The sequence below is a fragment of the Protopterus annectens genome, chromosome 1.part2 (assembly GCF_019279795.1).
Source record: "Protopterus annectens isolate FY-2018-M chromosome 1.part2, PAN1.0, whole genome shotgun sequence".
Lineage (NCBI taxonomy): Eukaryota > Metazoa > Chordata > Ceratodontiformes > Protopteridae > Protopterus > Protopterus annectens.
In genome coordinates, this window is record NC_056727.1 from 1,065,812,959 (window position 1) to 1,065,838,791 (window position 25,833).

General features: G+C 42.4%; 1 protein-coding gene across 4 annotated transcripts in view; it reads right to left on the bottom strand.

The window, feature by feature from the left end:
- The window catches only part of LOC122792228 (transcription elongation factor A protein 3-like), a 1,160,229-nt gene that overhangs the window by 592,219 nt on the left and 542,177 nt on the right, over positions 1-25,833 (bottom strand). The gene's annotated exons all lie outside the window — the stretch shown is intronic.

Here is a 25,833-nt window from a genome sequence, read left to right on the forward strand (position 1 = left end):
AAAACATCGAAGAATCAAAGTGGAAGTGCCAGGTAAGTAAAATTGTAAAATTTTGGGTGTGTATGCAGGGCAGCAAGGTGCCATGCATGTTGTGTGTGTGTGCCATCTGAGTGTTGGCAATGCAGGTAGTGTACGGGAAATCTCCCGTTTAGTGCTACTGCATATAGCGGTAAACGGGAGATTTCCCTTACCCCACTGTAGTGCGATCTCGGAGTTGGAATATTAAAGTAGGGGGGTGTGGGGGTGCAGCCCCCCCACATGGGAGGTGCAGGGGGGCATAAAATAGTTTTTGTAAGTTTTTTTGTTTTTGTATGGTTCAGTTTGAACCTTCGATGTTCTGAACATCGATGTTCTGGTCTCAATGATCAGAACTTCGATGTTCTGAACATTCGACGGTTTCAAGTGGAACTGTGTGCATACATAGATATATATATATATATATATATATATATATATATTTTTATATATATATATATATATATATATATATATATATATATTTATATATATATATATATATATATATATACATGTATGTCTACAGATACCCATATGTAGACATATATATATATATATATATATATATATATATATATATATAAACACATATATACAACATAAAATATATCCACACACACACACACACACATACACACACACACACACACACACACACACACACACACACATGTGTGTGTGTGTGTGTGTGTGTGTGTGTGTGTGTGTGTGTGTGTGTGTGTGTGTGTGTGTGTGTGTGTGTGTGTGTATATGTCTACATATATACAAACACACACATATGTATGTAAATACATGTTCCCTATATTACCACCACAGTGCTGTATGCTATGTGTGAGGGAACATCACACATAGCAATACACACAGATATATACAGCTGTAAGTGTGTGCAACATGGATGGGCATGTCACATGAGAACCCCTTGTTAGGATCACATTGCCCTTGTCTGTGAAGTAGGGAATTGGAATATGGGGAAGGGTAGCAGGTATATTTGCAGAGGTGGTTTGGGTTGGTAGATATAGAGGACAGCCTACAGGGGTGGTATATGACACATGTGGTGGGTAAACACCCTGGATGGTGTGTGTGGTCTGCGATGTCGAAGCCCCATGAGCCCCAATATCATATATATATATATATATATATATATATATATATATATATATAGATATACATATATATATATATATATATATATATATATATATATATATATATACATATATACATGTATGTCTACAGATACCCATATGTAGACATATATATATATGTATAAACACATATATATAACATAAAATATATCCTCACACACACACACACACACACACACACACACACACACACACACACACATACATACACACACACACACACACACACACACACACACATATATATATGTGTGTGTGTGTGTGTGTGTATATGTCTACGTATATACAAACACACACACATATGTATGTAAATACATGTCCCCTATATTACCACCACAGTGCTGCATGCTATGTGTGAGGGAACATCACACATAGCAATACACACAGATATATACAGCTGTAAGTGTGTGCAACATGGATGGGCATGTCACATGTGAACCCCTTGTTAGGATCACATTGCCCTTGTCTGTGAAGTAGGGAATTGGAATATGGGGAAGGGTAGCAGGTGTATTTGCGGAGGTGGTTTGGGTTGGCAGATATAGAGGACAGCCTACAGGGGTGGTATATGACACATGTGGTGGGTAAACACCCTGGATGGTGTCTGTGGTCTGCGATGTAGAAGCCCCATGAGCCCCCATATCAAAACAATGGGAACAAGGCCCCCACCCATTGCTAGTCACAACAGCAGTTCCACAACCCTGAAGGCGCCTTGCCTGCAGGCTGAGCAGGAGGAGCATGTGGACCCTGTGATTGTGTACTGGGTGCCTCAAGGTGCTGTAGCCCATCACACAAGTTTCTGTGGAGCCCCCTATAGAACAGACCCTGGACCTGACCTTGGGTGACAGGATCATGTCTGTGTGTGCCCCCAGGAGGGACAACATCCCCTGAGGTGGTTCCACCTGAAGGTAGTGCTGGACCAGTAGATGAGGCGGCCCCAGGGTGGGTCCCATATGTGATGTGGCCTGGTAACATGACCAGATGAGGTGGGAGAGGTGGTTCGGCTGGCAACTATTCCCTAAACATGCTATTGTGTCACTGTTATAGAACATATGTGGGTAGTAACAGTCCACACAATCCCAGAACATGCCCAAAAGCATGCATAGATATCCCCAATAACACAGAATGACAGATGTGCAGCATTCATATAGCAACCATACCACATGCATATATGGAACCATAGTGGCCCTGACAATGGCATACAAGGGAAATAGTCCATAACAGGCCAGCAATGATAGTGTCCACACAGGGAACATGGCTACAAAAACATAGCACAAAGTGTGGTACAATACAATATATGTCCCAATGGCAGGTAAGCTGTAGCCATACCTATTGAGTTGTGTGAACAGTTTGTTGTTGCTGACAATGGAGGGGGGGGGGGTGACAGAGATGTGTATTAAGAACTACAGCAAACTTGGTGTATGAGTTGCTCAGACCTGTTTCCATCTTTATGTCTTTCAGGCAAGATGTCCCACGGCTGTTTACCAGGGTATTCAGCTGCGGAAAATTAGGTAATTTTGAACCACCTTATACAGCACTATCTGGTTCTGTTTGGCAGGACTACCCATGATTTCCCTGTGGAACGATCTAGTCCACAGGGTCAGTGATGTCAGCCTGGATAACCGCAGTTATGAGCAGGTCCGGCATCATTGTACTGACCTGCTTTGCAATGCCCATCGGTGTGCTGCTGCAGTTCGGGGGGAATCACCTCACAATGGGGGGGGTCATGCCATCCATCCCCCCTGACACGTGTTGAGGAGCTCCTCAACAGCCTTGTGGCACCTGCCCACCCACACACCCAACAACGGGCAGAGACCATTTTGGAGGTGGGTGCTACCCACACACACTGGCTGAAGAGCATGCAGGTAAGGCCACAAGGCACATCAGTAGACCACTGTTGCGTACGCATCCACATCTGTACAGGTAGATCATGCATATGTGAGATGTCATATACATAATCATTTTCTGCGTAGTAGTAATAAACAGATGTACATAAGTAGTAGTATTGTGGACTTGTACTGTTGATGTACTGTAATTCTGCACTCACCCTGTAGCAATGCCACAGCTGTGGCCACTGACATCACATGTCTCACACTCTTATGTAGGTCCCTCTGGTATACTACCAAGGCAACAGCCTTTAGCTGGTGAGTATGGTTTATGTTCATGCTTGCCAATACACCGGGCATGTAATGGCTATGGTATATTCCATGCACACTTCTAACACACCTACCCATAATGCATGCGTACATGTTCATGTATTGTTGCTGTTAAATGCACTGCATCACAGTGGTGATCATGATGGGGTATCTGAAGGGTATGTCAGACACCTGCAAGATAATCAACATCCTGTCATTGCATAATGTGTCCACAGGGATGAACATAATGGTGGGATGCATGGCCTACAGTAGGGACATGTGTGAAACATCACCCATATACAGTGCTACAACAGTGTATATATCAGTATTACAATGGCAACTGTTACAGATCTACACTATGGCATAACATAATACTGTCGTCCACATTATTAGCTGGGACTAGGCTGTTACCTGTGGTGTTCAGTGTTTGGGACACTGCAAACTGACACATGTGTAGGCCATACTTGTCAAATATCTGCAAAACGGCTGAAGGTGGGGAGGGTGTGTCATCATGACACACCAGTGCACTGCAGCAGGGATCCTAAGGATGCTAAGAATGGCTGTATCTCCACACAGTCAGGTTCAGGAACTGTGACAGATGTAAACCTAACTCCACAGCAATAGTGACAGCAGTGTGTGAACTCCAAGGGATGTGCACATGAGTAGACCTTGCAATCATGCAGAGTTGGGGGAAATGTGTAGGGCAGACTGACCATATACTTTTAAAGAAGGTACTGTTTTATTTGATGAGTTAACTGAACTATTTGATAAAACTGGACTGGAACTTTTAAAGCTAGTTATACGTAATAACAACTATAAATTGACATCCTTAAATGAACAACTGTGTTTGTTAGATAAAAGTATTAAACAAGATTTGTTATATGAACACAACAAGTTTCACTTAGAAAATATTTTTAAAGATATGGACAAATTTGTTAACAAAGGGTTAGACATCAAGAATCACAAACTTAGTAGGGACACTTCTGATTACAAGAACAAGAAGGTTTACACTCATTTCAAAGAATATAGGAACATGAAACGTTACACTACTACTACTGAGGCTGGTTATGGTAGGGAAGTGAATAGAGCCCCTTTTAATGAGACAACAAATAGAGTTGAAAACATGTTTGAAGGGGAAGGTCAGGGGTTTTTTTTAGAAGAACCACCTCTCAGGAGATCAGAATGGATACGAGAGCGTTATGGCAGTCACAATTATCAGCAGAACAGAAATTACAACAGAACAGCACAGAGAGCCAATTCTTGGCGGAGATAAGTCCATGCTTTTTATTAGATCAAACTGACAAAAATGTTTTTATTACATCAGACTATGCCCTTCAGTTGCCAGATATTAATTGTTCTAACACAACAATTTATGGACACCGAGCATTAGACTATGATACAGCAGCAATTTCCGGTAGTATTGACAGTGACAATTATTGTTCCATTGTTACTGAGGGGGGTTTTAGTATATACAACTTTACGGACAAAAAGTTTGACAAGGATTTTTTAGCTTTATTTAGAAGAGGTTTTACCTTTGTGCCTTCATTTAAATTAGATATAGGTAAACTACTAATTAATTTAAACTACGCACTAGAATTTTGAATTTAAAAATCTTTTTTTCAAACAGCATGAATCACACTTCTGATTCTGGCAACTTCACTTTAAAATGCAGCAGCATATTTATACCCTCATAGAACTTCATGATCCACATTTTTGAAGCATTATGTGAAAGCCAGATTAGGAGACTACTAACTAAAAAAAACATACAACATGCAAAACTTGACTTCAGCGGAAGTATTTTGTCTGAGAGAATTAACCACGTCAGGCAATTATAGAATCATGAAACCGGACAAAGGAGGGGGTGTAGTTATAATGACAAATACAGATTACTACAATAAGATGACTAATATGTTGGATGACAGTAACACCTACGAAAAAGTAAGTAAAAGTGAAATGTATAGAGCATACACAAAAATTGATTGGTTGTTATACGAATATTTAATGGATGGCATTATTAATAAGGATGAGTTTTCTTATTTGTCAGTTGAGTTTCCAGTAATTCCATCTATTTTCGGAATTCCTAAAATACATAAGAATTCACAGAACCCCCCATTTTGTCCTATTGTTTCAGCTAGAGGATCCAAGACAGAGGCCATTGGGGCATATATAGATTTTCATTGTAAGGAGACATTGAATAAACTACCACATGTGTTAAAGGATTCATGGCATTGTCTGGAATTAATAAGACAAAATAAGGAAAAAACAGGGCCTAATTTTTTTATGGCGACCATAGATGTAGTGAATTTATTCACAGTAATTCCACACACAGAAGGTTTGGAAATGTTTGAGGCCACCCTATTAAAATTTAGTGGGATGGAAGGACCGAAATGTAGATTCTTGACAGAACTGATGGAAATAGTTCTTGAAAACAATTTTTATATATGAATGAAGAATATTACAGACAAAAAACTGGTGTGGCCATGGGGGCAAGGTGTGCCCCAATATATGCAAACCTGGTTTTAACACACTGGGAGACAGAGTATGTTTTTACATCTGCGTTTTGGAATAAAATTGTTGTTTATTTAAGGTATTTGGATGATATACTGATTGTTTGGAAGGGTAGTAAGGAAGAATTTGTTGAATTTGTAGAATATTTAGGTAAGACATCTAGTTTTCTTAAATTTACCAATCAAATATACAACAATGATTGTGCATTTTTGGACGTAGTTTTCTCATTCCAGAATAACAACATAGAATCTAATATATTTAGGAAAAAGACTTTCTCAAACTCCTTTTTACACTTTGACAGCTGTCATCCATATTACCAAAAGAAAAACTTAGTTAAGGGTCAGATGGTGAGGCTGTCCAGAATTATTAGCAATGATGAAGCATTTAATTTGGAGATGGAAAAACTATCTAAGATGTTTTTGGACAGGGGTTATCCAAATGACTTAGTTTTTAATGTTAAGAAAGAGATTAATGTTAAAAGACATTCATTATACAGACCCATTATTATATTTGGTGTCAGTAACACAATCAAAGATAAAAAAGCTAAGTCTAAACAAGACACCTTTATATTACCTTATAATGAAACATCTCCTGAAATTGCGAGCATTATTCATGAAATTTGGAATAGTGTTATTAGTAACAATGGAGAAGTATCGGAAGTGGTGGGCACATATCCTAAGATCACATATAGTAGAGGTAGAAATCTGAAAGATATTTTTGAAACTAGTACCAACAGTGACAATTTCAAAAGGTCAAGAATGAGTAAATGTGGAGCATGTCAGTTTTGCAAATACATTAACGATGGCCCTTACGTTGCTATAACGAATTTTGGAAAAACAATCAGATGTACGGTAATTGTAATTCAACTATGGTGGTTTATGTTGCTACTTGCTCCACATGTCAAGCTTTCTATGTTGGCAAAACAATTAGAAAGCTCAGAGTACGTATAGCAGAACACGTCAGAGATATTAAAAAAAACACAAAAATACCAGTGCCTTATACAATCATAGCGTCAAATGTGCAAATTTTAAGAGATTTCTATTCTTTATTATTGACAGAACTCCACATAATGTACAGAAGGGGGGTGACGAAAAAGTCATTTTGGTAGCCAAGGAATGCCTTTGGCAATCTAGGCTTAATGCCTGTATGCTGCCAGGCATCAATGATTCTGTTTCTATTTCTAGTGTATTTAAATTAAAATCATATTTTATTTAAGTATGATTTAAACATTTGTAATATTATAAATTTTGATCTATGACCATTTTTTAACTTTTTAACGATTGATTATTACTGGAAAAACATGTTATTGAAGAATGGACTTATACACATATATTTATATATTTATTTATTCATTTATTTATTTATTTATTTATTTATTTCATTATAAATAAATTAAATACAAGTATAATTTATTCAAGATATTACTGATGTGGATGGATCGTGGAAGTATTACACACTACTTATTTCACAATTCATAATTCATAATATATATTTAATAATTTATATTTTTAGTATATGTATATGAATTTTATATTTTAAATATGTGTACAATATGTGTAGAACCTGTGAGATCTATATCTTGTGAGATCAACAGCATGTTATAATTTCGCCTTTTATGTCTGCTGTTTTACGTTTTTATCTGTTAAACTTTTTTATCTGTCAAACAATTTTCATCTGTTAAATATTAGCAAACACTGTTAACTTTGATTAATCTTTATTTATATTTAGTGTTTATCAAATAATTACTAGAAAATGAAAGTTATGTTTTATTTAAGGTTTACAGTATTGGACACACGTTTTGGGACTCCGAAATATCTTAGTGTTTTTACACTGTTTCTCTAGATGTTTCTTTTATACTGTTTCTCCAGTGTCTTTACTAGTAATTATGTTATTATACAATTACATCATTAACCAATTAATTAATTCATTCATTTAATTCCAACTATATAAAGGATGGCTTTTTAGTGAAGAATTTGTACTCTGAAGGTGCCCTATACGATTGTGGGTGAAAGCGCTTAGTACGGAGAACTGTTGTCGCATTATTGTATTTTTTATTTTTATTTCATTAAAAAGTGGAACCAACAAACCAGTTTTCTAACGGGTTATTGAGTGACTTGTCAGCTTACTGGTTTATGTTCATGCTTGCCAATACACCGGGCATGTAATGGCTATGGTATATTCCATGCACACTTCTAACACACCTACCCATAATGCATGCGTACATGTTCATGTATTGTTGCTGTTAAATGCACTGCATCACAGTGGTGATCATGATGGGGTATCTGAAGGGTATGTCAGACACCTGCAAGATAATCAACATCCTGTCATTGCATAATGTGTCCACAGGGATGAACATAATGGTGGGATACATGGCCTACAGTAGGGACAGGTGTGAAACATCACCCATATACAGTGCTACAACAGTGTATATATCAGTATTACAATGGCAACTGTTACAGATCTACACTATGGCATAACATAATACTGTCGTCCACATTATTAGCTGGGACTAGGCTGTTACCTGTGGTGTTCAGTGTTTGGGACACTGCAAACTGACACATGTGTAGGCCATACTTATCAAATATCTGCAAAACGGCTGAAGGTGGGGAGGGTGTGTCATCATGACACACCAGTGCACTGCAGCAGGGATCCTAAGGATGCTAAGAATGGCTGTATCTCCACACAGTCAGGTTCAGGAACGGTGGCAGATGTAAACCTAACTCCACAGCAATAGTGACAGCAGTGTGTGAACTCCAAGGGATGTGCACATGAGTAGACCTTGCAATCATGCAGAGTTGGGGGAAATGTGTAGGGCAGACTGACCATATACTGGCAAATGCAGATGGCCCATACTAGTATACCCCTGCCAAGAATACTGACTAATGTAATACACATAACAATAGTTGCAACAAACTGTCATGATAATGGAGTGCACACATATGCACCCACGGAGTGTATGCATCGCGGTCAGCATCTGCACACCTAATAGATTTCTTAGACACTGCATGTGAATGTACAGGACATATGTCACATATCAGGCTCATGTACTGTTAATGTATGCAGTGATGTGGTCCCATGACAGATCAATGAAGAGTGCATCATATCAATAAGGTTGTGTACACTCCCCATAGCCATGGTAAGGTCTGATGGTTGTCAGTGTAATAGTATCGTATTAGCCATACATGCACTGCTGATGTTGAGATCTGTAAAGCAGACATCAGACATTCACAAATAACATCTGTCCACATATCATTCCAGGTATGTGTTGCTCAAACACATAGGGGCTGTGAGCATTAGAGTAGACATAACTGACACAGTAATACACATTCAGCAATGGTTTGTACACCTGTGAGGTTTGGTGCACAATACATGGTAGGGTGCAGAACAGGTGCACAGCAATACTGTGTACATGGGTGCAGTGTCTTCCAGGGGAATGGGCATCACCTACTAACACAGCCTATGCATCACACACATATATTCTGTTGCTAGCGTGGATTGACTATAGCTGCACTGCATGCTGTTGAGTACTATATGTTATACATGTTGACAGATGGGTAATGGGAGGACTTTGTGTACTTTTGTGCAACCTCACCTGTAGGTGTGTGTGTGTGTGTGTGTGTGTGTGTGTGTGTGTGTGTGTGTGTGTGTGCATGCATGCGTGCGTGTGTGTGTGTGTGTGTGTGTGTGTGTGTGTGTGTGTGTGTGTGTGTGTGTGTGTGTGTGTGTCTATGTATGCACATGTGTGATTGTGGGGTTGTTCATATGGCAGTACTTTCCTTTGGGATCGTGCAGTACATGGACATAGACTGACACATGAGACATCAGGAATACTTGGCTGATATGTAATCACAGGACAGCTAATAATATAATAAGGTCTGTAGCATGGAACATGCATTGAGAGGGAAAGTAGACACCAAGTATACCCTTAATATTGCAATCAGCAGAAAGGTGAATGACTACCCACGTGTGCAGCACTACAGATGCATTGGGAAATTACTAGACAACACCAGGGAGTGTATCCATATATTACTGTTGTCCACCTGATAACTTTACTGAGCAGCAGATCTGGCATGCACTGAGCAATAGTTACATATGACACTCCAGTGCGTGACTTTATGGAGTGAATGTAGTTGCCCCTAACATATAGGAGCCATGCTCATGATGTCCGGACATACCCAGGGTGAACACTGGATGACAGCAGTGAGACCATGTAAAACCTACTCCACTCAAGTCAAGGAGGTAAGGGAGTAACAGGTCTTATGTTGTGATCACTCATCTAGGCATTTAGAGGAATGATGCATTAATGAGTGGTATTAATGAGTGTATGTTACCAAGTGTGATACTGGATGGGACTGTCTGTAAAATCAGGGACAGGTAGGTATTAAGGTGGAATGTCGGTGTGTGCTGTGTGTGTGTGTGTGTGTGTGTGTGTGTGTGTGTGTGTGTGTGTGTGTGTGTGTGTGTGTGTGTGTGTGTGTGTGTGTGTGTGTACTGTTATACAATGCTGTACAGGTCTTAAAGTGCATTTCCTGTTTTCCCTCACAGGTGGTTAGGTGAGTCAGAGTCCCTCCTCCATGCAATCTGATGTTGGTGTCCATACAGACACCGAAGATGATGATAGTACTGTTGAGGCAAAGGCATGGTTGTCAGAGACTGAAACTGCACCATCGTTTGACATCCACCTCTTAGCCATCCCAACCCTGCACACAGTTACAATGCCTATACATACCCCATCAACAGTGGCCATAGCAGAGGGACAGCTGATGGTTGGTGGCAGTGCACAGGAGAGTGTGGTATCTATGCCTACTGTGTCTGGTCACAACAGGCATAGCCAGATTTCCTGCAGGGCACCACATTGGCAGATGTAATGGGGTGCTCATGGTAGGGTCACTGGTCATCATGCCCCTGGCAGAAGCACCACAACTGGTACCACCAGGTGCATGTTTCAGACTGTCATGGGGTGCAGGCACGTATGGAACTGTGCACTAGACAGGGCCTGAGGCTGCACAGGGCTGGTCTCTCATCTGCAAGTGACAACTTCCATAAAATTCCTGGTGCCCTCCATGACTATACCAAGGTCGTGGATAGATGGTTGGGTGAGATGGTGGGCCTTACTGACCGTGGTTTATCCATGTTCAAACACGTGGTGAGAGTGCGGCGATGTCCGCATGGATGTAGGCCAGCAACACCAACAGCTGGTAGTTGACGTGGACGTGCTAGGACACCAAGGCAGTCCCATAGTGGCAGTACAAGCCCCAGCACTGCAGGATGGTGCTGTCCACACCACACCACAGCAAGCAACGTGCATGTGGCCCTGGCCAGTCCCAGGAGGGACCTGGTTCCAGCAGTCATCTGTCATCATCCGGGGAGAGTAGCACATTGAGGCCTGTACCTGGACGTGCCTATGGAACCCCTGGCAGGCACAGTCTGTGTGTCTGTGGCCAGAGGCAGAAAACTGCACACCCTGCCAGGTATGTTCTGCACCTGTCCGAGAAACACCTGCATAGGGCAGCCACATGGTATAATTGTGTGCGTGCATGCCCGCACACTATATGAACACACCTAGGGCAACCCCATACCTACACACACCACATTTCAACTAATTACACCCCTCACCCACACACATGGTGTCAAACATATGGCCCACTCTCGGTCTCTGGCAAACCAACTACACACCCTGTGCATATGATGATGCCTGTGCGACATCCGTATCATCCATAACATCAATGCAAGGACAGGCTAATATGGTTTTGATGTACACGGTGACTGTACTACAGTGTACTAATGTACTGCTGTGTAACACATTGTCAGGAGTAATGTTTAATGCATACATGTCAGGTAGTGTAGTTGTCCAGCCATTATGCATTATAGCTGTTAGTAACACTGAGTGATTGTGGTCTCCGAAATGTTATCCATTTGTGTTGTAGGTGTACATGTGTCAGCAGGAGGATGGTCTGCAGTCATATTCCAAAAGGGGTATAGCACTGTGGTGACACCATAGCTGTGACATATCCTGGGTACAGTTAAACACACGTCACAGGTTTGTATAACAGTTATTGCCTGTGCCACATGGATAGGTGACCCACTGGGACATGTATAATTTTATTTATTTTATTTATTTTTTATTTTACATTTGCTAACCAGGATAGTCTGACTGGATTCATGTCCATTTTCAGTGGAGGCCCGGGGAGAAAAGCTCCAAGATAAGCAGATACAATAAAACAATGAATACATATTATAAATATGATATTGACAAAGATTACATAAGCAAACATAAATACACAAGTTCCACAGGTTAGAGTTACTCCCTGGTGAAAGTCAGGGGTAAATTCAACAGTAAGCTGATTATTAGATCTTACACATTCTTGATGAGAGTTAGCCAGGCTTGTTGCAGTGACATAGCCAGTTTCAATTTCATAATCAGCAACCTGATGTAGATCCATCAACATACATGCACACTCTTACTTGGCAACACTGGGACTAGACCCCCTACCTAGGTATGTAGTGCTACTGATGTGTGTGTATTTCATTGCACACACTACACAGCGTTTAGGGTGAGGTGTGTTCCAGGTTACATGTTACATGCAGAACATCCCCGGACATGTACAGTATGGTAATGGGGGATGTTATGGTTGTATATGGACAATACATAGTGTGACATAAAATCATATACACAATAACAGACACATAACAGGCAGACACACATCTGAGAGACCTGGGCCTATCAGTGCTAACTAACTTGTCAGTGTGTCCAATGTGTTACAGGTAGGCTACACACAGCACATGCATAACTGGGCTGGATTGTGGTATCAATTACCTGTATGGTTGATGGTGACAGTGGTCACAATACAGTGGTACATGGGACATATATCGGGTGTTCCATGGTGTAATGACAGTGTACACAGCATCCACATCCCACAGTGGATATTGTACTCAGTGGAACCCATGATGACACTCTGACATACCCACCATCACACATTACCAAGATTGCAATACAACCCATTGTATATCCCAACAGCGGTACTACAGGGATATGCATCTAATGCGCATGCCACAGGCATAGTAGGGCATTGCATTGTCATGCCTCACCTATGGGCAGCAACAACCCTATCTGTACTACTGTGTGGCAATGTGTATTGTAATTGGAGTATGTGGCCTCAGAATGCTGTACCCTACAGATATACAGACATGCACACATACGCACACTTGCCAGAACTCAATGGGTATCCCATGCCTATTGACCCATTTTTACAGCACTGTTGTGCTGGTACTGCAAGGCTCATGTAGCTGTTAGGGAGAGGAGTGTAACAGAGTACATGTAATGTCTGATACAGCAACAGCCACATCTTACTATGGCAATGGGTGCTGCGGTGGTTGTGAAGGCCCTCATGGTATTCCCAACTACAGGTGTACTAACACACAGACACTGCTATCCTCAGTAATGCACACATACACATATGTCAGTACTGGGGCGCATCGCTGCAGGTGGTCATAGATGTGTACCTGACTTGTCCATGTTGAGATGGGTAGTGTAGGAGATGTGTGTACAGTGATATCATGCCACCTGCCATGTGCCAGCAGGCAATCTATCGAGAGACACCACTGTGTTGACCCTCAGGGTGAGAGTGACATGTATCAGCCAATCCTCTAGGTGCCTCCTGCAAATGGCCACTGAGGTGATCCAGTTGACATGTATGCAACATGTATTACAACACACGATTAGTGTCTGTGATGGAGACCTGTACCCAAGCATGTTCTGTTGACTGTGGTAGTGTAGTGGAGGTACCTGTGGCATGTGGTGCATACAGGGTGTTGTCTCCTATATATGCCAGTTATAACACACCTGGGTAGACATGTCAGTGTCAGTCAAGCATGGGTTGCCTGTACGTATCCAAGCTGGATACTTGCCATCTGCAAATCTGTACAGGGACTGACAGACATCATCTTGGCAAGTAGCAATGCAGTAGGATGAATGTGTCGACAGATAGATGTCTGATACCAATATGTATGCCATTACTACATGTTGGAAGCCCTCACTGACATGTGCTGTACAGATAGTAGTCTACAGTTAATTTCCACATGTCAGATCATTATCCAGTAGGGAATATATACTGTGACACAGCTCACACACCAGGAACACAGCAGTGAGGCCTCAGAGTCCAGCTATGCCTGCAGGTGTGCTTGTTGTCAGTACTACATTTAGCAATCTACTCTTGCCTGGGAAAGCACTGTCAACAGCAGTACCACCATGATACACTACATGACAGTGTGACAGCACATAACCTGGGTTACTACCCTTGTATGTAACACATTCACAAGGATAACAGTGCTGTACAGGTCTTATATACTTGATTGTCCCAGACATAACACTCACACCCCTTGCTAGTGTAATGACAGTACATAGACGCATGTATTGTACATGGCATTACATACACTTATTACAGATGTCATTACCCTGCTATGTTATCAGACTAGGATGTCAGCATTGGTTACCAGGGCTGAGCCATACTTAGCAGGTGCCAGAATTGCTGCAATATAACAGCTAAGCAGATTTGCACACTTGTAAGCGAAGCCTACATGGTGTAAGTGCCCGTACGTTTAACCATACGTTAACATTGCTTAGGTTCACGCAAACCCATGCAAATGCACTTAAAGCTGCTGAAAACTGCCTTAACCACACTGTATCCAACAGCCCTTGTTCTGCCCAGCAACAAAATACACAGCCCTTGTACAGCTTCAACTCAGGACCCTATACACTATAGTCACAACATTTAACCACTACACCATGACAGCTGTGACAACAGTTGTTGTTTGTCCAATATATCTGTCACTATACATATTGAATAGTATTGAACAATTGCTTTGACTTCCACAATTGTGTAGTACTTATTATTGATATTACTGTTGCATCACATATGCTGTTATATCTAAATATACACATATCAGAAACATACAGTGGGATACATCTGGGAAGGTATACACAACCGTGATGTTTACACATGACAGGGATATGGATATATACATATACATATGTCGATATATGTCTACATGTACATACACATATATATTCATACATATGTATGTCTACACATCTGTATAATGCATCATATATATGGCCATTTTTACATTTCTCTGTATATATATATATATATATATATATATATACATATATATATATATATATATATATATAAATGCACATCCTGCGTGTACAGATATACCTATTTATGTTGATATATGTAGATATCCATAACTATATGTGCATATATATCTATATATCTGTATATGTGTATACATATATTGCTGTGTATATGTATATATTTGAGTATGTGTGTGTGTGTATATATATATATATATATATATATATATATATATATATATATACACACATTTATATATATATATATATATATATATATATATATATATACATATATATATACATATATGCATATAGATATGTAGATGTGTATATATCTATATAAATATATGGATATATATATATATATATATATATATATATATATATATATATATATATATATATATATGTGTCTGTATACCTATATGTTTACCATATGTCCAGAACAGTTTACCTTTACATAGGCGAAACACACTCATGCGATTGCTCATATGAGCAAATCGTAACCATGAAAAACAAAATTGCAACAGTTTCAAATGTTCAAAAATCAGCAAATCGTAAAGCAGATTCACTGATTTTCGAACCTAAATGTCGAATAAGAAATGTAATGAAGTGTAATGCAGGGGAGCAAGCCCCTCTGCACCCCTCACACCCCCCTACTTTAATTTACTAACTCCAAGATCGCACTACAGTGGGAAAGGGTCCATTTTCCGATCCCCAATATAGTGCAACCCTCCCCAAAATGCCAAATCTGCAATGAGCAGATGTCATTGTGCATTTGCTCATTGCACATTCAAACCTTTTTGCGTTCGATGTTTGCAAACTTTGCAAACGTCCTTTCAAACATCTGCTGTTCGACCGTGTGCAAAACACACACATGAAGGTAAACCGTCCAGATCATGGAGTGGAGTCCTACCTCAGCACCAGTAGTCCCAACCTCTTAGTGCAAGGGGATGTCATGTATGTATTGCAGGTATATATGTAGACTGTTGCTACTGTAACAGGGATTGTCTGAACAGACATGTTGTGTGTGGGAGGTCACATCTCCTTTTGACATGTACGCCATTGGCTACTGACAGACATCCTAAAGACATCATACTATGGTATCACTGCTAGCACAGTAATGATCCTCTGGACTACAGCACAGATAAGACCAATATATGTGGACAGTCTAGCACTCTGTGGTCAGTCCAGAGGTGTACACAAATCTGCTTCATGTGAGACATGTGGACCACACCTCACAATGTGGATGTTAACAGCCATGTACATGGGTATATCACGTAAATACTGGACTACATATGCCCACACAGTTTATGCATTCACACACGCCAGTCTGCCCTGACACATAATACCTGGTGGTGCAGAGGTCATATAGCCACATACTACCCAGTAGTTAGTAACATACATCTGTACAGAATCCCACTGCTTTTTCAGAAATGCACAACAGGTATGGTGGCCTGGCAGCATTATGTCTTGCAAATAACTGGACATAACAGCACACAGGGTAATTACATTAAGCTGCTAGGCATGTCACAAAGCACTGTGCAAACTACAGGCAGACTGACACAACACTGGACTACATTTTGTATAGGGGAACACACCTGTACCTACAAATATAGCAGGCTCCACATGCATGTCACAGCACAGAGTAACAGACACCTGTTTGAAATTGCATACCCACAACCATTGTGAACACAGCCACAGCCATATATGGTACACACACTTAATATGACACTATATGGACTGTCTGATAAACACCATCCTCATATGTGCCACTCACACACTAACCCTACATACACTGGGTCATGACACAGTGTGGTCCGATGCCTGTCTGTGGTATGGGACAGGTGTGTGTCTGGCCCTACAGACATGTGAGCCAATATGGTACCATACATGGGAGCAGCATGCAACATCATATAGAACAGGACCAAAAACAATGGCATCTACCACAGTCTGTGCACAGCCCAAGGTACATATGTGCAATACACATACCGTCAACAATCACCATAAGTATACAGACCACAGTACTGTACACACAACCGCATAATGCCCAGGTTATGTCCTCAGAAATAACCCCTACTATACATAACATGTCTAGCAGTCTGATATCTGACTGGCTTCTTATCAGGTATAGTGTCAATAAATAATGGTGTACAGAACATATGCACCTCTTACTGCATGATATATGTACAAAGGTTGACAGACTTGTGGCTGGAGCCACAAACATTGGGACAATATTGGCATGTTGTTGTGATAACCTCATACATTTACTGTTGTACCAGGGTTTGTTGTGACATATGTCCTATGAGGGATATGACGTCAGTAACTCTCATGGCTGTTACCATGTACTGACTGCAATCCTCAGACTATGCTTCTGCAGTTCAAAGATAGGTGTTCTGTGAGTAACACAAGAAACATAAGGCTCCACACACTGCCCAATCTGCAGATAACCCTACAGGTGGGAGTTTCCTCAAACACATAACACTGTCATGACAGGTATTGCATAATGTAGACCAGCCTTATCCACACACACCCTGTTAAACCGATATTAGTCCAAATGCAGAAGAGCAACACGTACATTCTGTAGTCATGTCTGGCACATCCTCCTCCTGTCTGTTGGCCTGTTTCCATAGTGTATGTTGTTAGAGGTAAATCCCAAAAACCCCTGACTGACTATGTCTTGCTATCACATGTCAATGCAGTTATTGCATGTGCCACAGAGCTTACATGTTGAGGTGCTCTCCAAAGGTATATCTGATGGTGAGTGACATCTGCAACAGTGATATAGGAGTGATAAGGTAGGTGTAGTACACGTGCCTGTCCACATGAACAGGTGGCAATGTCAACACAGCCACACTCTCTCAGGGACTCACACACATTGTCACAGTTGGCAGGGGCAGGAATAGACTTCCTAACTAGCTAGTTTGCCACAATACAGTAATGTGCAGGTATCATATGCACCACAGGGGTTATCCTGATGATATATGGGCAAAGGGTATGTGAAGGTGTCTGACATCAGATGGCATGCTTTAGTAGGCCAATGGGAGTTGTAGTGAGTGTGAATGTGGTCAAAAGCATCATACTCCACACAAACAGACACAGGGTGCCAATACTGACATGCATGGGTGCATTCCTTCACAGGTGTGTAGTGGTTGACTGTGCCAGAAGGCTGTACAAGGCTAGGTGAAGGGTAAACCTTGCCATCAGGCCGCATGACAATGGTCTGCAGTGTGGCTCAGGGGTGTAGTGTCTGGATTGGCCCACACAGATGGGTATTGTATTCACCATCCAGTCACCTGGGTTACAGTTCTGTGTGGCCAGTGATGTGCAATGCTTGCCATGTATGTGTTCTATAGCCCATGACATGGACGGTGTCTGGGATGTGCACACATCCCACATGCATGTTCAGTGACATGTGGAACTGTACCTGGGGTGTCTGGCCCATGTTGTGTACACAGATTGTTATCTTCAGATGTGCCAGTCCTGGCCTCATGTGGCAGGAAATGGTAATGGACAACAGGTTGACCATGCACCTACATTGATAGCATGATACAGGTATTCTCTGGTGTCAGTGGCTTCTGTCCATACAGGGCATGTTTTTAAGGCATGGTATGTCCTTTGTGGGTCACATTTGCTGGCACCACAGTTGTTGCAGGCATCCAGTGGGGAACATAGCGAAGGCACACTGTCTGCAGCTATGTGCCTGCTGTAGTGATGGGACAGGGTGCCATGCTCTCTGCAGTCCACTGCAATCATACCATGGTTACTATCTGTGAGCAATATGCAGAGTACTACCAACAAAGTGGTTGTTGCCTAGGCAAGTGTGTTTGTGTATGAGACATGGGTTGAGAGTGCTCTCTGGGTAATACAAGGGTTGCTTAATTTGTTTGCCAGGCCTTGTCACATGTAGGGGTATGGATTGGCACCCCAGCCTTTCTGCTATTTGATATCTGTTATCCTTGTAAGGTGGACATTGTGATATATAATAGGCCCACCATATAAGACATTTGCAAAACCCGCTCCACAATGAGTCCAGTTGTTACATATTCACAGCCACCTCCACACAGGATACAAATGACAAACACACACACACACACACAGACACACAGACACACACACACACACACACAAACATACACACACTTTCCATGTCTGGGATTAGAACTCCTACCTAACTAGTTTATCACACTACAGCATTACGCAGTTATAGGACGCACCATGGAGATTACTAGACTACGCCTTCCCCAAAGGTGTATTTCAAGGTGGATGACATCAGCAGGCTTGCCAAAGAAGGGCAATGAAGGTTGTAGTGACTGTGAATGGCCTTAAAAGCATTGCTCCCTACAGAGACAAACAAACACACACACAAACATCCACACTTGTCATCTCTGTTAATAGAACTCCTAGCAAACTACTATATCACACTACAGTATTACACTGTTATAGGATGCACCACAGAGATTACTGAACTACTCCTTCCACAAAAGTGTATTTCAGAATGAATGACATCAGCAGCCTTGCCAAAGAAGGGCAATGAAGGTTGTATTGACCATGAATGGCCTCAAAAGCATTGCTCCCTTCACAGACAAATACACACACACAAACATCCACACTTGTCATGTCTGGGAATAGAATCCCTACCAAACTACTATATCACACTATAGCATTATGCTGTTCTAGGACGGACCACGGAAATTGCTGGGCTCCATTTTCCCCAAAGGTGTATTTTAAGGTGAATGACATCAGCAGGCATGCCAAAGTAGGGCATTTGAAATTCTAGTGAGTGTGACTATCCTACAAAGCATTGCTCCCTACACAGACAACTGCACACGCACACACAGTTGCCATATTTGGGATTAGAACTCTTACCTAGCTAGTTTATCACACTACAGCATTACACAGTTACAGGATGATCCACAGAGATTATTGGGCTGCTTTTTCCCCAAAGGTGTATTTCAAATGGAATGACACCGGCAGGCTTGCCAAAGTAGGGCATTTGAATTGTAATGAGTGTGACTAGCCTCAAAAGCATTGATCCCTACACAGACAAACACACACACACACACACAGTTGCCACATCTGGGATTCGAACTCCTAACTAACTAGTTTATCACACTACAGCATTATGCAGTTATAGGACTCACCACAGAGATTACTGGGCTAGCTTTTCCCCAAAGGTGTATTTCAAAGTGACTGACATCAGCAGGCTTGCCAAAATAGGGCATTTGAATTGTAGTGAGTGTGAATAGCCTAAAAAACATTGATCCCTACACAAACACCCACACAGTTGTCACATCTGGGATTAGAACATCAACCTAACTAGTTTGTCACACTATTGCATTATGCAGTTTTAGGACTCGCCACATAGATTACTGAGTTATTTTTTCCCCAAAGGTGTATTTCAAAGTGACTGACATCATCAGGCTAGCCATAGTAGGGCAATGGGGGGCCAGTGTGTGTGCATGGGCCATAACACATTCATCTAGAAGTAGACACACCACACTCAAGCACACACAGGTTTACATTCCACAGGTACATGTATACAACTGCTAGATGACTACTGCCTTGTACAGTCACGTTGCACAGTTAGCACTAGCACCACAGAGTCTATAATGCTGAAGGATTCCAGAGGCAAATGTCTATGGTGAGTGACGTTTACACATCATGTGGTTGTAGCCATTTGGCTGTGTGCTGGGTGGGACAGGCCTCATGATGGAAGGCTCTTTGTAACTGTCACTCTCTTCCACACATCTATGTATGTGTACTTTTGGCATATTATAGCGTGTTGTACTTAGATTTATGTGTATATTCCTATCCAATGTGTGTGCAAAGTATGACTGGAGCATACTGAGGAGTGTATGCACTAACATCTGCAACTGTCAGATATGTATGGTCCATTTTTGTTGCCAGACATGGGCTTCATTTCTTTAAGTGTGTGAGCATGCCCAGTATGACCTTTCAGTATTTTGTTGTCTGACATTGCCTTAATTACTCTAAGTGTGGGAGTATACCCAGTATGCCCTTCTGTATTGAATGTGTGGATCCATTCCAGGTAGATTGTACTCCAGTGCAGACTTTTGTGTTCTACACCTATAGTTAGCAAACTGTTTCTGCAGGATATCTGTAGATCAGTTGACAATATGGGGTCAAATTGGGCAAGGGATAGTGGTTACTGTAGATAACTGTGTTTGTGCTGCTTCTGCTACATGGTCCTGGTGTTAGCAGAGATATTAAGACATGTGAACTGTTATACACTGTGATGTTTTATGTCATCAAGTACTGTCAGATAGACATTTTTGCTCGCAGTGATGTCCTGGGGAACACAGGGTGAATGCAGCTGAGTCCAGTATTGTGGACAAATACCTACATATTCCTGCAAACTCATGCCATTCTGGAGTGGGAGCTGCAGACACATGCTGCTGGGTCTGTGTAACTGGTTCAGCACCTTGGTACAGTGGTGGCAGAGGATCCCATACTTGTACTTCCATCAACATGACAGTATGCCCTTATCTTGCTGTGGCAATACCTCACAGCTGTACAGATTCACACAGGTTACCCAAAGGCAGGGATCAAAAGTCAGGACATTACCCCTATTGTGGTTTAGGAGTAGGTTTGTAGCCACCCATTCTTGTGTTTGCAGCCAGGGATACTATGTGCACATGGCTGTGTTTCGGACTTTGCACATTCCATGCTGCCCATGCTCCCACCCACCCCCATTAGTCTAGCCTCTTCCATACATTATGTGAACATTATCTGATATTTTCCCTGTAGTTATCACCTCATCACAGCAGTATATTGGTGTTGGTCCACAGTTGATGCAGTAGGACATGGTGGACATCTTACTCTGATTTGTCCACATGGCCTTGCATATGGGTTCTGTGGACTGTGTTATGCTGTTATTTGGGAGTCCATGACATAACATACATTGGCAGTACGGGTGAGACACAGGCCTTTGGCAGAGGACTGTAGGCCATTTGGTGGTGATGCAGGCCAGCTGTAGCAGGTTGTTGCATTCTGTCAGTCCTACAGTACGTAGCAGGTTGTTGCATTCTGTCAGTCCTACAGTACCAGACTGCCATACAGTATATTCCCCTGGGGTGACAGGGTAGGTGTGCTAGGTGTTCATGCCAATACTTTCTGTCAGTATTGATCAAGTGGTGTGGATGCTGGCAGCGTGCTGCTTACAGCTAGGGACACACCTGCTTGGGACACCTGCACTGCATGCTGCATTCTTTTGCTATTGCCATACAGAGGTGGGGGTTACATTGTACCCATTCCCAACAGCAGGGATAAGACTGGAGAGGTATCTGTAGGGGGGTGGTTGGGTGAGCTGGGTGCATATGTGCTATGGACACTACTTGCATCTGACTCACAGATATGCATGGGGCATTCCACTTATGCTGGCTTGTGCAGGGACATCAGCTATTTCTCAATACATCATTCCTATGACCTTTGTGGTCTGCAAGTGTTTGGCCAGACAACATCGGTATTCCCTACTACAAGCCCAGATAATGTGCTGAAAACCTGTATGTACAATTCCAAGGGTGTGTCCACTTAATGGTTAAGCATTATACACTGTCTGTCTGGGGTACTTTCCCCTGTGTACTGCTTGTATATCTGGCCCAACAGTCATGCCATGTCCATCTTTCAGATGGTGACACATATTACCTCCATACATTTACAATGGCTTATTGCTAGAATGTGTTATACTAGGGAGCATTGTGTTTGGCACTGCAGTTGTGAGGACTTGGCCCTGTCATCGCCAGCACTGGGCAATGGCCACCAAGACAAACCTCATCATGCATACATACTGACTACTCTCACACAATATGAAACACACACCAACCTAACACACGCATACCTGCATATTGTACAAATGCTACAATCTATCCTGCTACTTTGGCTACCTCAGGTAATCTGTGCTCCACTGGTATTATACCTACACATACATGTTACTACCTTTCTACATAGGATTGGGGGGGCACCTGACTGTTACTACATGTCTACATCGTATTGGGAGGCACACCAGACCATTACTATGTGTCTACATCGGATTGGGAGGCACACCAGACTGTTACTACATTTCTACATAGGATTGGGGGGGGCACACCTGACTGTTACTACATTTCTACATAGAATTGGGGGTGGGCACACCTGACACTTGTACTCATTTGCTATGACTGTACTGGTATGTCAGGTACTCCATTTCATTCTGTATTCTAACCTATCATGCTGACTAGAGGCATATCAGTGAACTACAGGTCTTAGGTTTGATTGACCTACATATCAGTTTCTGACTTCTTACCCTTCAGAACTAACATCCCACTGCCTGACCTGATGTAGTCTGTCTGTGTAGGCCTGGGGGGGAGGTTACCCATAGCCATCATTCAGAGGCCTTAGCACAGCCTTTGTTTGTGTTTGTCTACACCTGTCCCACTGGCTGAGACTGTTGGTGGGTATGTGAGCCTCCCGGGCTGACATGTATGTGTGATATGGACACACATGTGGCCCAGCACATTTCCTGCAGTGGGTTTTGTCACCATGTGCAGTACTGGCTATTATGGTGACATCAGTATTTGTTACAGACCTCATGCTGCCACTATAAGTGTCTACTATCTGCTGGTATCCCATTCAGCCACCCAGTTCCCTTGCATGCTCACATCCATACCATAGATACAAGTAACAACACATACTACTCCATTCGGCAATTGGTAAGAAGAGTGACTTACCTTGTGGGTGTGCCAGTATTGAGGATGGTTCTGGAGGGTTGCCTATGTCAGATGCACATAGTACACTCCATATACATGGTTGAGCACAGGTTGTGTCATGTTTGGCATCCCTTTTACTGTATGTGCAAGTCAGAGAGAGGTGTAATTCCCTGGGTCCCTACTGTATCAGTGTATGTGCTATGCGTTGCCTCTTTGCCAAGGCCAGGGCATACTGGGCATGCCTCCTTCTGCCTACTGGGGCAGGCTCAGGTTGTTCCTCCTCTGAGTCACTCTGTGTCTGCGCAGGATATGGCAATGGTGGGGGTCTGTGTGGCCCTGCCCCGTGCTGTTCCTACTGCAGCTGTTTCAGCAGGATCATATTGTGTAGCATGGCACATATGATGACAATTTGAGTACATGTAGCTGGTGAGAACTGCAAGGCTCCACTGGATGTGTCCAGGCACTGGAACTGTGACTTGAACATCCTAAACACACATTCTATTATAATTCTGGTCTGTGCATGTGCCTCATTATGGAGATCTTGTTCATGTGTGTGCATTTCTGATGGGTGTCATCAGCCACGGCTCCAATGTGTAACCAGCATCCCCCACTAGGTGACCGTAAGGGATGTCCCCATTGACATATCTCTGGTACAGCTGTGTCAGATGCCAGATGTGGGAGTCATGATAGCTTCCAGGGCAGCAAGCACACACATTCATTATAATGCCCTGGGCATTGCACACGACCTGGCAGTTGATGGAGGGGAAGCCCTTGTGGTTGATGTAGACCCTACCCTGCTCACCAGGTGATGCTTTGATGCATATGTGTGTGCAGTCTATAGCACCCACTACCTCAGGGTATTCTGCTATTTGGTGGAAGAGATGCATATTGTTAGCCAACACCTCACGGGTGTTGGGGAAATATACACGCTCACCGGCATGTGCTGATATGGCATCCAGGAACTGGTGGAGTACCCCGGATGCTGATGCCCATGAGATCCCCATGATATCTCCAGTTGGCCTTTGGAAGGTACCTGTGGCTAGTATTCTTAGGCCTATACATACCTTGGTATCCATTGGGATGGGATCCCCTCTGTTAGTTCTGTGTGTTAGGCATGGGCGGCACAGCTCAACAATTTGCTGTAGAAGGTCCCTGTCCACCCTATAGCACTCCATTATCTCCAGCTCATGTAGCCCTGGTAGGTTACCCTGGGTCTGTATACTCTTCTCCGTCTCTTCACTGTGGGTTGGTCAACAGCATGCTTATCATCACCACCCTCAGCCTCTTCCACATGTTGATGTATGATAGCTGCTGCAGCCCCTGTCATTTTGTTCTTTTTGTTTGTTAAAACTTCTCTGCTTGTATACACCGGTGGTGTAGAGTATGTGGGAAAAAACAGAAAGAAAGGTGTTTGCATAGTTTATAGTAGTTTTCTGGGCTGGGCTGCTGCCTGTGTAATTGGCTGATTCTGATACATTTCACCTGCCAGCTATGCTAGTCCTCCTTGATTACCTTCCTACTGCTGTTTTCCCTTCCCATTTCCTTCCTGTTTAAGCCCAGGGGAGCACCGCACAAACACAGTGCTCAAATGTGCACAGAGCTGCTATTTCCTGGTTTCCTTTTTTTTTCTTTAAAACCTGGTGTGCGGCGCACACACCCATTTAGGCAATGTAAAGAGTGCTAGGCAAGCTCAAACACACCCCCTTGCATAGCTCTGCTAAGCTAAGGGCAAGCCTGAGCCACAGGACTCCAATCCGCTTACAGTATGCCTGACACACACCCCTATGATGTCAATAAGCTCTTATGCTTGAACCAAGCCATTCCTGTACTTACACAGTTGAGTGCTGACTAGCACTGAGGGGAAATTTAGGATTCAGTATCATTTCCCTCATTTGCATAAGATTGCCTACTAATGCATAGTTACAGGTTCCACACTGAGTCACCCTCCTTAGCAACCACCATTCACTGGCCATGTTGTCTTCTGCCTGCCATTGAGTATAATGGCAAAATAGTGGTTTTGGTTAGAATGTTTATTTCAGGTTATTTTTTTATATTTTTAGCCTGATCCCATTTGCGCGCCTCTGCCCTATGCTTAAACAGCCAAAATCGGCTAAAAAAAATAAAAGTTTTTTTTTTAAGCTGTTTTCCATGCCAATGCCCATATATGTCCATTGGCATGC